Source organism: Ambystoma mexicanum, chromosome 4q (genome assembly GCF_040938575.1).
Source record: "Ambystoma mexicanum isolate Mex_15411 chromosome 4q, UKY_AmexF1_1, whole genome shotgun sequence".
Taxonomy (NCBI): domain Eukaryota; kingdom Metazoa; phylum Chordata; class Amphibia; order Caudata; family Ambystomatidae; genus Ambystoma; species Ambystoma mexicanum.
Genome location: NC_090928.1, coordinates 1306034747 through 1306047889, shown reverse-complemented (window position 1 = coordinate 1306047889; position 13143 = coordinate 1306034747). Strand labels below are relative to the sequence as shown.

At 45.3% G+C, this 13143-nt stretch overlaps 1 protein-coding gene across 1 annotated transcript in view; it reads right to left on the bottom strand.

The window, feature by feature from the left end:
• The window catches only part of LOC138468415 (zinc finger protein 268-like), a 52205-nt gene extending 39443 nt beyond the window's left edge, over positions 1 to 12762 (bottom strand). The window contains exon 1 of the mRNA XM_069608966.1: positions 12046 to 12762. The gene's annotated coding sequence lies outside the window, so the exon portion shown is untranslated. The remainder of the gene's footprint in view (positions 1 to 12045) is intronic.
• Positions 12763 to 13143: the final 381 nt, after the last annotated feature.

The following is a 13143-nucleotide window of genomic DNA, read 5'->3' as shown; positions in this document are numbered from 1 at the left end:
TCATCCTCAAGGCAATTGGTTGGTGGATGAATTCCCTGTGGGTGTCCAGAACTATTACGTCACTCATAAGAGGGGTTTTCCCTTGGTGATCCTTGGATTAGCATGTGCCAAATTTAAATGTGCAGTAACTCGTGGTTGCATCCATATGGTCACTGGTGTGCTAGTAGCAGTAAGATGTGGTATTAAAAGTGATTGGGGCGCTGCTGATAGTGGCTAAATCCACAGTTACTCAATAAATGGTATTGATACCAGAAAGCCGATAGCTCGGGAATAATCCTGCGTATCTCCGTTATTACAGCTGTTTTGTAGATTTTATTGATTGACGAGAAGGCTTTTGCTTAGTCTGGAGATTTTTTTTTTTGTGGATGTGTTCTAGAGATCTTTGGATTCGTCTTAATGTTACTAATTCCTTGTTGAACCAAAAGCTTGAGCGTTTGTCTGTCCTCTGCGTTTTAGTTGTGATAGGGGCTAAAGAATCAATTGTGTTTAAGAGGCATTTTTGGTAGCAATCTGCCAGATGGGTCTGGTTGTTGCCTTCTGGGAGGGAGGAGGCTTATGCTTCTTTAAGAGCAGGGGACGTGTTATCTGCTGTGAGTTTTTTGGTATTTCTAGTTTCAAGGGTGTCCGATTTTTTTTTAGCAAGGTGGGATCTGTGGGTGTCATTATGGAGAAGCTGATGATGTGGTGATCCGACCATACGATAGGTCAGATAGAGTCAATGGTAACTTGTGAGTTGAAAGTGAGGAACCAGTCAAGTATTCTGCCTTTGTCATGGGTGGGGGCATTCACTAGTTGTCCAAAATTCATATCTTGCATGGCTGTATGAAATGCTGAGGCTGCATGGTCCTGGGGGTCGTTATAGCCCTGGTTAAGGTCTCTGAGTATAATGCATTTGGTATTAGGTTTGATGTAGGGGGTCAAGAGGAGAGGGATGTCTATTTCAGGGTGTGTTTTTTTATTGGGAGATCTGTACACGACCAAGAAGTTGGTTGTGGTTTTAGGGTTAGAGGTGTATTTGGCTAGGAGTAGTGTGTATCCCTCTGTTTCTTCGAAGGGGCAGGCTCTGATTTGTAGTGTAGATTTAGCTATTAATGCGCCTCCGCCTCCTTGGGTGTTGGTTCTGTCTATCCTAGGGATGGTGAATCCTGGGGGGATGGTGAGTGGTAGCAGTGGGCCTGAAGCGGGGTGTAGCCAGGTTTCTCTGACCACTAGAATGTCAAGTTATTGGTCAATGATGAGTTTGTGGATTTCTATGGCATGTTCTCCGAGGGAGCGTGCATTGATGAATGCGCCTTTGAGGTTAGGATATTAGGTAGAGTATCTATTTTGGTAGGCTAGGTTGTATCTGGAATTGGAGAGATAGTCAAGTGGAGAGATTTGGTACCTGATCTGAGTCTGTTGTATCTGGCGTTGCCTAGGACGGGGATTCTGCAATTGGTGGTTGCTTCTTTGGGAGTGTGTTTGGTAGTAGTCTGGATCGTGGTGGGGTTCAGTCCTGAGCTGGTTATTGTGCTGTGGGAACTAAAGTTTCTTTGTTCATGAGGGAGGGGGAATGGGGAGCTGGTGGGGCAAGGGATGGGGTGATGGTGAAGGCATCCGAGTCGAGCTAGACCTTTGTCATACTTGATGAACGTACCTCCTGAGCAGGGCGTTGCATTGTGAATTATGCAGAAAGGGAACATGACAGTGGTTAGGAAGCCTAACAGTATGTTGATGGGGAAAGGTGTAGAGTGTCTGTAAGATGGGCGAGCTAGTGGGTGGTTGATTAGGTTGGTCTGTTGAAGCTTGGCTAGCGTAGTCTGTTGAGCGGGAGCAATGGCGGATCTACGAGGATAAGCTAGTGGAATGCAGCTGCTATGGAGATATGGGCGCAGCAAGTGTTGTGCTGGGTGCAATGTAAGAAATGTGGCCTGGTTGGTGTAGCGCAGTGGGGAGGGCAGATAATATCTCTGTAGAGGCACTTGTGGTGCTAGCAACACAGTCTTTGTTTTTGTAGAGCTACAATTACAGTGTGAGCATATGTGAAGCTGAGTTTCAGTGATGGCAATCCCAAAGTTAAGGTCACTGTCAAGGCTTTTCTAGGTTGCAGTTATAATATGGGCATGTGTAGAGCTGGAAAACACAGTTCGGCTTTTGAAGAGCTGCAATTAATATATGCAAATACAACAGTAAAGCGGTACGGCTTTTCGGGACTACAGTTGCGCTAAGGGCAGGTGGGACGCTGGAAACACACTGGAGCTTTTGAGGAACTTCAATTGATACATGCAAGTACAATAGTGGAGCAATATGGATTTTCGGGACTACAGTTAAGCTAAGGGCATGTGGAGCGTAGGAGAATATAGTACAGCTTTAGAAGAGCTGCGGTTGAGAATATGCAATTACAAGTAAAGCAGTATGGCTTTTCGAGGCTACAAATGCAACGTGGGCCTGTGGAAAGATGTAAAATCCACTAAAGCTGTTGCGAAGCTGCAATTAATATATGCAAGTACAATAGGAAGCAGTAGGGCTATTTGAGGCTACAATTTCAATAAAGGCGTGTGTGGTGCTAAGAACAGTACAGGCGTTAGGAGGCCTGTAATTACAGTAAATGCATTAGTGACGGTGGTATCTCATTGAAGCATTCGTGGTCCTGGGTCACAGTATACACAGATGGGCCTCGTATCGATAGTTACAAAACAAATTGAGTAATGAGGCAGAGGGACCAAGTCAAATGCTGTTTAATTGTCAAAAGTCCTTTTATAGCACAATGTTCAGGGCACAGATAGGGAGATGAGGTTCGAGCGGTCGTATGTGGCTCAAGTTGGGCCATCTGGGAGCTCCAGTCTAGTGGCTGTCGACCAAGAAGTCAAGAAAAAGCATCCCTTTAAACTATCAAGATGTTATGTTATGTTTATTAATTTTATATAGCGCTTTAATCCAAAGCGCTTTACAATAAAACAACAATAACGGAGAAACAAGTTAAATAACATGAGAAAAACATGAGTCTTGGCTGCTTTTAGGTAAAATGGAGGGGACCCCTAAGGAAGAAAACCTTTCTTGTATAGTCACTGAAAGAGCCTTTCCAGTTAGAGGTGTTTTCCCTTTAAACAGGCAGTATGTTATTACCTTATTCTGGGAAATCCCACAGCCAAAATCACTTACTACGAAAGATCTATCCCAGATGGAGTTCATCGCTTAATTGCCGGGTAGATGTAATAAAACTGGGTTTTTTCTCTGAATTGGTAAAAAAAATAGTATTGTCAGAAGCCCCTGCCTCTAAACAACTGGGCTATGTAATTTCTGATTAAGGTGATCCGGCATAGCTGTGGTTAAATGCTCAGCTCACACTCAAAACACAGATGAAATCTGATTGGGAAACGCTGCCGCCGATGTGGCAGCTAAACAAGCAGCATACCTACCAATCTACATAGGTGCAGAATATGTTCTAGCTACCTCAGTAACGCCTCAGACAACAGACGCATACACAACACTCCCAATAGCACAAATTATTGAACTGCAACGCAGGGCACCACCCGTTGAACAAGACTTATGGCTCAAATGTGGGTGCATCCAAGCACCCACAGACCTCCTTTGGCGACAGCAAACAACGGGAAAGGTTGTGATGCCTGTCGAACGCCTACGTACAGTATTCGAGCAGCTACATTTCCCAGACCACCGTTCTAAACAACAAATTGCTGCTGATCTCCAGGAAGATTGGTTATTTCCAAATCTACAGAAGGACCTCACTGAGATGGTGATCCAATGTACCACGTACATGTATTCAACACAGGTATGACACTGAGAACACTAAGGGGGACATTACCCCGCCCTGTCGGTCCCTTCCATGAACTGCACATTGATTACGCAGACATGGGAGAGAGGTGCAACAGAGCAAGATATTTGATTGTGGTGGTGTGTCTGTTTTCTCGATGGGTGGAAGCAGGGCCCTGCGCCCAGCCTGATGCCAAGTGTGCCACACAGTTCCTTGTTAGGGAAGTTTTCCCCCGATGGGGAGTGTGTGATGTCCTGCGGTCAGACAATGGGACTCACTTTTTCAATGAGCTATTCAAAGAGATGACAACATTATTGGAAATCAAACATAAAATGTGCTCCATTTACCACCAACAAGCTAATGGGGTGGCATTGAAAATATAGGGCCTTCTCAAAAGTAGACTGTCCAAATTATGCAACACCCTAAAATAATATTGGTATATCGCTTACCGCTAGCACTATTCTAATTGAGCATACAGCCCAGCAAGAACCACCACCTGCCCCCATGAAATAGTGACTGGTAGGCGCATGCAAACGCCACTGTCACCATTGAGAAGAGCATCTGACGCCCACAGAGCTGCCACTATCTTAGGAGAGCATTCCAACAATATCTCACTCAGCTCACCTGTGAAATAAAGTGCATTTCAAAACAAATGGCACCCACCCCACGTCACAGAAAACAGAGAAACTACTACTGCCACCCTGACTGACACTTCCCCAACCCAACCTATGCTACCAGGGGAATGGATCTAAGTCCATAGCTTTGATCGAAAGTGGAACACACCAAGATTCCACGGGCCATATGAGGTGGTGTTCTCTACCCCTCTGGCAGTAAAAGTAAAAGGGCTAAGGTACTGGATACATCTTTCAGTTGTTCGCAAAACTCCAAGCAGTACGACACAAAGCAAACCAACTGAAATTGATCAACATAAGTAGCCCTACGCCAACCCCCTACATGCATATGTAAATGTGCTAAAAAAACATGCATTGCTGGTAGAGCAAGGGATGCAAAAAGTTAAAACAGCTCTCTCTCTCTCTCTCTCTTTCCCTCCCTCTCAAACCCACCCCGTTTTTTTCCTCTCAACAGCTGCAACGATCGTGGAGATGACACCATTGCGAACCATATCAAATGAAGATAGCAGTAGGAATAGGATTGGTTTTACTAGAGCGTATAATTATCATTGCAGATTGCATTTTGTAGCAATCTTATTTACTATATTAATGCTTGGATTGGGCATTTACTGGGGAAAGTCTTTTATCTGGAGTGAACATATAAAATAGGGGGGGTAAATGGACATGGGACTGATACAAGTGGACCTGGAATGGAAATGTACCCACAAACCTTACAAGTTTACATCGAAATATGACAACAAAGGCCCCATGTGTTATAATAACAACAGGAAATGTAACTGAAAACTCACCGACGCCCCGAATGCCTCCTCCATACCCGCTTTAGTATTTAGCTTGCAACCATCTACCTTAGTATATAACATATTGGTCACCCCAGCCCCTAACATGGTTACCAGTTTTTTCCACTTTTTAACCCAGAGTGAAAGAATGAGTGAAAGTGCCCAGTGCCTCATCTCTGATGTCTCTAAAAAGTCAAACTTCCAACTGCACCTCCTCAGAGGTATTCTGCTTTTCCTCTCCTTCCCCCAGAAGTTCACTGTCTCTCGAGCCCTGGTTCTCTCCATGTTCGATTACTGCAACGGCCTCATTCAAAATCTACCTGCTTCTACTCTCCGCCCTTTTCAACTCATCCAGAACAGAACTGCCAGACTTGTCCTTGGCCTCAAGCCCTGGGATCGTATCTCTCCAGCCATGAAATATCTTCATTGGCTCCCAGGGGCTGCAAGGATTAAATTCAAGACCCTTTGCATTATCCACAAGGCTTTCTGGGGCCGCTGTCCAAAATACCTTCAACTCTCCCTTCGTAAATACCTTCCCTCTAAAGCTCTTCACTCCTCCAACTCCAACTCCCTCATGGGTAGTCGTTTCTCAAAAAAACGAGCTGGGGGTAGATCTCTTTCCTCGGCTAGGGCCTCCCTCTGGAACAGCCTCCCTGCCACTCTGAAACTTGAGGAGAACCATCTCTGGTTCCGGAAGCACCTCAAGACCTTCATCTTTGCTTCTGACTTCTCTCTGCCTCTCCCCTGCTGATCTGTTCTGTCCTGGTACTGTGCACCTGGTCACCCTCTGATCTTGGGCCCAGGTACTTGCCCACCCATTCACTCACCTGCACTGCCTCCTGGATACCCTTGCCTGCATCTCTGTATCTATAACCCTGCAGTCCCCGCCTCTCTCTATGCACTTATCAGGCACACCCTGTACGTGCCTTTAACCTAGCACTTGCCTCTTTTTTTGGCTGGACTACCACTTGTTCTTTATTCCTTTGCTTAGTACTTCCCACTTCTCCCTCCCCCCTGCACTTTGCCCCTTCCCTCTCCCCTGCACTTGCACGTTCTCCATGTCACTGCGCCTAGAAAGATCATTGTTTTTGTTTTCCCTTGTTCCCCTCTCTTGCCTCGTAGCGCTCTGAAACACATGTGTATGAGAGCGATACAAATAAAATATCAATATCATGCAAAGGGAATTGAACAAGCCATTGGAGTAACAAACAACATGTACAATACCACAAAACAACTCTCAATCCACGCTTTGCAACAGTTTAATGTTTCAACTATTAAAACCACGCACACAACTTTCTTTGTGTGGCACTAGTATTCGTCACAGAACAATACTGGGAGAGAGGAGGTTCCCTTTGAACAGTAACAGAAGGAAACGAGAAACATGCCCGCATAAGTATGATGCATATCATGGTTTAGGATTAGATACAGTGGAAGAGCTTCTCCATCCTGAACAATCAAACCGTTGGTACTCAGATATGAGTGCAATGGGAAGGCGAACGACTAATGGGAGTTGTTGCTATGTTTGTTCTCTAATACTGCATGCACCAGGAGCACCCAAAGTTTTAATGCCACGAGAGGTACCTTCAAATGAATGCCAATGTCTGATTCATCTTGCACTATCTAGAGTAAAAGGCACTTTCCATGCATGAAGCGTTAATCTACAGCTACTTGAGACGGACGTGAAAAATGCAAAACCAGCTCCACGAACCCCAACTGTTTCAAGGAAGCATTCCTCGCTATACAAGGGACAACATATATGGACAAGAATGGCAAGAAACAACTTTAATGTGCAAAGCAGAATGACTTCTCTGGTATTCAGAAAAAACACTAGCCCTTGTGGAACAAGAATGTGCACACATATGGACAGAACATGTTGCACAACTAACGTGGGTCACAGTAAAACTGTGAAAAACTGGTGAAAGTGCACCAGGAAGAGGGCTATGAACTTTGTTTTACAGTGAAGGAACTGCTTTGATCGGATTAAACAAATGATGTAATCGAACACTGCTCAATTCAGATCTCAGAAAAGGAACCGCAGCACTGATGGACTACTACTGGGTAAGTGGCCATAGAGCGTACTTGCACCTCCCGCAATCATGGAGGGGCTACTGTTCGCTTGCAACGCTGCATTCTGCCCTGTTAGTAGTACCTGAAGGACACCTGAAGGGGGGACCCTTGCCAGATGAAGAACAAGCACTGCCTGAAACCACAGTTATAGGATATCAGGTAATAATATCCCTATATATGTGGTCGCTGTATAAAATTTTAATGGGAAAAGGTTGTGTCAACATTATATAGGTATCCACAACTAAAGTCACTGGGTTGGCAATCCTGTCTCCACCCATACTCTTGTAACACAAAAAAGACAGAAGAGCTTTATTCTAAATTATTCCTAAAGCTCAGTTCCCTATAGATAGCTAAATGTCCCTGTAAAGAGCTCTCTCTGTCCCTCAAAGAAGTGTTCTTGCCCTAGTGGTGCGCTGCTGCATCGCCTACAAAGGTTAGGGGATAGAGGAGAGCTCGCCCTATCCTCTCTCATTACTTTACTCGAATGCTAAAAACGAAGTGCACACTGATCATGGAAATCAATGAAAATAAATGTTAATATTGTTGTTTCCATATAGTGTGTCTTATCACAGTGAATTAAAACAAAATGCTCATTAAACTCATATGGAAAATAATTTTTCCATAGATCTCTCAGTGTCCAATTCTTAATGCTTTAGGCACTGAAAGAATGATAAAATGACTTAGTCGTACTACAGGCCCATTTTATGTTCTATATGGGTTCTGGGGATTGGTGCGTCAGGCCAAGCCTCTTCTTGTCGTCTACCGGCTTCAGCGGATACAGACATGCTCTCCGCTTTCTTCAGGACTTCCCTATAGCTTTTAATAATACAGGGAATGGTTTTTATAAAAAAGACAATCTTGTCAATAGTTGTCTTGTGCTCCTTCAATCACTGTGTGGAGGGCGTCTTAATTCTGACTCTGGGACTGCAAGATCTTCAGTCTTCTCTATCAATATACAGTTTGTCTACAAGTTTCATTTCCTCATGGTGTATGTCAATAAAAGAGAGTCGCTTACCTCTTCATATGTCAGGGTATGTGGGTGGCCTATTGCAATATGTTGGTTCTGGTTGCATTCCACCCATGGGGTCATATCTATGCATAAAAACACATGAATGCTTAGTATCCCATGAGAGATTACTCAAGCAATGCTGTATGATGTCTTAGAAAAGGGGCGATTTTTATCTGCTACTCACCCCAGTTAGTGTTCCGGCTGTGTCTTGGCTACCGTGGGTTAACCCAGTTGGATATAGCTCCTGACCCCTGCTAGCTCTACAGGTCACTTTGCAACACCTATTTGGGAGACTATATCAGTGAGTGCTCTGGATAAGATGCCGTTTATAAAAGACACCTGTATCGAGCAGCGTTAAAGTAATGTGTACATTCGCACGTTTTAAAAGTGATCCATCATTCTGTACTTATAGTGCCTAGTTTCAATTATTCATACTAGGATGAGTAATTCCGCCCTCATAGTGCATATCGTTGCTGTGCCGCTCTTTAGCAAAATTAAAGTAAACATTGCATTAGTCGGACGGCGGTCGTGATATTAGACGGGACTCGGCTGTTCATCTGTGCAGCCAGGTTCTAAAGATTAAAGGCTGTTTCTATATAGCTACTTGGTAAAGTGCAGGTAATCATTAAATGCGTGCGGGCAGCCTCTCCAAATTGCAAAGCGGCCGTGATGTTAGACTGTGCTCGGCTGTTCATCTGTGCAAACACGTGCTGAATGTTACCAGGAACGCATAGTATATCTGTGACTACATCCACGTGTTGGAGATACTCTATCCTAGCATGCCGCAGTATATGAATCCTATCCAACTCACCTCCATGCAATTGGAGTGCATCTTGGTAGCGGGTGTAAAAAAATATTTTCCATATGAGTTTAATGAGCATTTTGTTTTAATTCACTGTGTTAAAACATAAAACACACTATATGGAAACAACAATATTAACATTTATTTTCATTGATTTCCATGATCAGTGTGCACTTCGTTTTTAGCATTCGAGGAAAGTAATGAGAGAGGATAGGGCGAGCTCTCCTCTATCCCCTAACCTTTGTAGGCGATGCAGCAGCGCACCACTAGGGCAAGAACACATCTTTGAGGGACAGAGAGAGCTCTTTACAGGGACATTTAGCTATCTATAGGGAACTGAGCTTTAGGAATAATTTTGTCCGACTAATGCAATGTTTCCTTTAATTTTGCTAAAGAGCGGCACAGCAACGATATGCACGTTGAGGGCGGAATTACTCATCCTAGTATGAATAATGAAACTAGGCACTATAAGTGCAGAATAATGGATCACTTTTAAAACGTGTGAATGTACACATTACTTTAACGCTGCTCGATACAGGTGTCTTTTATAAACGGCATTTTATCCAGAGCACTCACTGATATATTCTCCCAAATAGGTGTTGAAAAGTGACCTGTAGAGCTAGCAGGGGTCAGGAGCTATATCCAACTGGGTTGACCCACGGTAGCCAACACACAGCCGGAACACTAACTGGGGTGAGTAGCAGATAAAAATCGCCCCTTTTCTAAGACATCATACAGCATTGCTTGAGTAATCTCTCATGGGATACTAAGCATTCATGTGTTTTATGCATAGGTATGACCCCACCGGTGGAATGCAACCAGAACCAGCATATTGCAATAGGCCACCCACATACCCTGACATATGAAGAGGTAAGCGACTCTCTTTCATTGACATACACCATGAGGAAATGAAACTTGTAGACAAACTGTATATTGATAGATCCCCTTTTATATGTATTCCCTTCTAGGGAAGAGAAGACTGAAGAGCTTGCAGTCCCAGAGTCAGAATTAAAACGCCCTCCACACAGTGATTGAAGGAGCACAAGACAACTATTGACAAGATTGTCTTTTTTATAAAAACCATTCCCTGTATTATTAAACGCTATAGGGAAGTCCTGAAGAAAGCGGAGAGCATGTCCGTATCCGCTGAAACCGGTAGACGACAAGAAGAGGCTTGGCCTGACGCACCAATCCCCAGAACCCATATAGAACATAAAATGGGCCTGTAGTACGACTAAGTCATTTTATCATTCTTTCAGTGCCTAAAGCATTAAGAATTGGACACTGAGAGATCTATGGAAAAATTATTTTCCATATGAGTTTAATGAGCATTTTGTTTTAATTCACTGTGATAAGACACACTATATGGAAACAACAATATTAAAATTTATTTTCATTGATTTCCATGATCAGTGTGCACTTTGTTTTTAGCATTCGAGTAAAGTAATGAGAGAGGATAGGGCGAGCTCTCCTCTATCCCCTAACCTTTGTAGGCGATGCAGCAGCGCACCACTAGGGCAAGAACACTTCTTTGAGGGACAGAGAGAGCTCTGTACAGGGACATTTAGCTATCTATAGGTAACTGAGCTTTAGGAATAATTTTGAATAAAGATATTCAGTCTTTTTTGTGTTATAACATTATATAGGTGACAGGGGAAGCGGGGGTTGTGGGGGCGCCTCCTGTTCCCCTTGAAATAAAAAAAAAGATTTTGGGGGTTGCATGGGTGTCTACCGCATGTTCCATGTAACAATGTCCCCTCAAGGCCGGAACTTAAGAAGATCAGGCTCAAGACCAGGGCGTCAGGGGGGCTATTCCAGAGGGAGGCACCTGCTGAGGATAAGGATCTCCCTCCAAATCTCTGCTTGGAGAACCGGCTCACTCGCAAAAGGTTGGAGGTAGATGAGCGGAGGGCTCGTGAGGGGCAGTATTTAGGTAGGCAGCATTGCATGTAGGTAGGTCTCAGGCCCCAGAAAGCCATGTGGACAATGCACGGGTCTTGAACTTGATCCTTGCAGCCACAGTGAGCCATTGAAGGGATTTCAGCAGCAGAAAGATGCGGTCACTGGGCTTGAGGACAAGGATAAGTCTTGCGATTCTGTTCTGGATGAGTTACAGAGGGCGCAGGGCAGAAGAAGGGAGGTTGAGGAAGAGGCTGTTGCAAAAGTCCAGCCTAGAGAGAACCAGGGCTTTGGAGACAGTGAGCCGCTGGGGGAAAGTGAGAAAAGGTAGAGTACCTCTGAGGAGGTGTAGCTGATAGACTTTTTAGAGATGTCTGGAATGCGAGAGGAGAAGGAGAGAGTGGAGTCGAAGATGACCCCAAGGTTTTTTGCCTCGCAGGTGGGTATGTGCGCAGGACCAAAGGAGGCTGGCCAGAGTGAAAGCGGGAAAGCATGAGCAGGGGTCTCAATGCGAACGATCTCAGTCTAACTGAGTTACCTCCAGTTTTACCACTACGCCAAATTATGAGTTTTGGTGTTGAGTCGAGGATTTACCTCCAGCAAAACCCTGGAGTTAAATCTTCCCACTTAACGCCAAAAAATTGCCACAATTGGCAGAATGACTGCGGCAGTAATTCAGAAGAAAAAGCCCCATTGGGTCCAATGCACCCAAAATAAATGGGGATTTACACCGCTACCACCACTTGTAATCAGGTGGAAATTGTGCCTGACCAAGTGGCGGTAACACTAATTCGTTTTCTGTGGATATACTGCGGAATTACCGCCATACTCGTAATGAGGCTCAAAGCGATATGCTCAGGATCACATCATGTTTGCAATGTGTGTCACCAGGATTAAAAACTAGGTCTCCTGCTTTCAGTATGAAACGTGACTACCAGAGCTCATCTCCCCCCATGGAGCCAAATTGTATTCTTCCTCTAACGTCTGTACGTAGCTGGATATTAACTGGGAGGTTGGTGCCCGTTTCCCATAAAAGCCTGATGGACCCTCACGTGATTATGCGGGAGCGCCACAGGTCATCAATAACACCATAACATTCTTCACTTTACCTGATGGCTGCTGGGATGTCAATCTGTATCTGCATGCAGCTAGGATGCTGGAATGTCTTTCCTTATCTGCATGTCTCTGCTGTCCTTATCTGCATGCAGCTGGGATGTCCCTCCTCATGCAGCTGGGATGTCCCTCCTCGTCTGCATGTCTCTCCTGTCCTCATGTGCATGCTGCTGGGATGTCCCTCCTCATCTGCATGTCTCTCCTGTCGTTATGTGCATGCAGCTGGGCGGTCCCTCCTCATCTGCATGTCTCTCCTGTCCTTAATATGTGCATGCAGCTGGGCTGTCCCTCCTCATCTGCATGCCTCTCCTGTCCTTATGTGCGTGCAGCTGGGCTGTCCCTCCTCATGCAGCTGGGCGGTCCCTCCTCATCTGCATGTCTCTCCTGTCCTTAATATGTGCATGCAGCTGGGCTGTCCCTCCTCATCTGCATGTCTCTCCTGTCCTTATGTGCATGCAGCTGGGCGGTCCCTCCTCGTCTGCATGCCTCTCCTGTCCTCATGTGCATGCTGCTGGGATGTCCCTCCTCATCTGCATGCCTCTCCTGTCCTCATGTGCATGCTGCTGGGATCTCTATCTCCTAGTTGTTGTATTTTCTGGGTGATAGGGGGGTGGAGTGGGATCTGAACTGCAGCGCCACAACGGGGGCTCCTGGGAGGACGAATGAACCTTCCCAACGCCCTACTAGAAGACACACTCAGAACACGAGACACTAATCACAAGCTCAGACAGGAAGCTTAAAAGCAGGCAGGACACAAATCGCGAGACATGCTCGGGGCACCAGACGGAGATCCCCAGAGCCTGCCTTTTCAGGTTGGGCCGCAAATTAAATGAATTGCGCCCTATCTGAGAAGGCTCTTGGGATTCGGGATTCTGTGTGAAGTTCGGGGCATGTCTTGTGATGAGTGTGTTGCACACAGCACTAGTGAAGCCCGTTGGGCTAGATTTGGGCGCGTTGCCAGGCCTTATTGGGCTATAGGAGCGTTTCCACGTTAGTCAGAGCAACGGAGACACTTCCACGGTCGGCTTCTTCCGGGAGTAACAGCCAATGGAGGCTCGCTCGCTGAACCAATGGGAAGGCTCGCTCGGTGGACC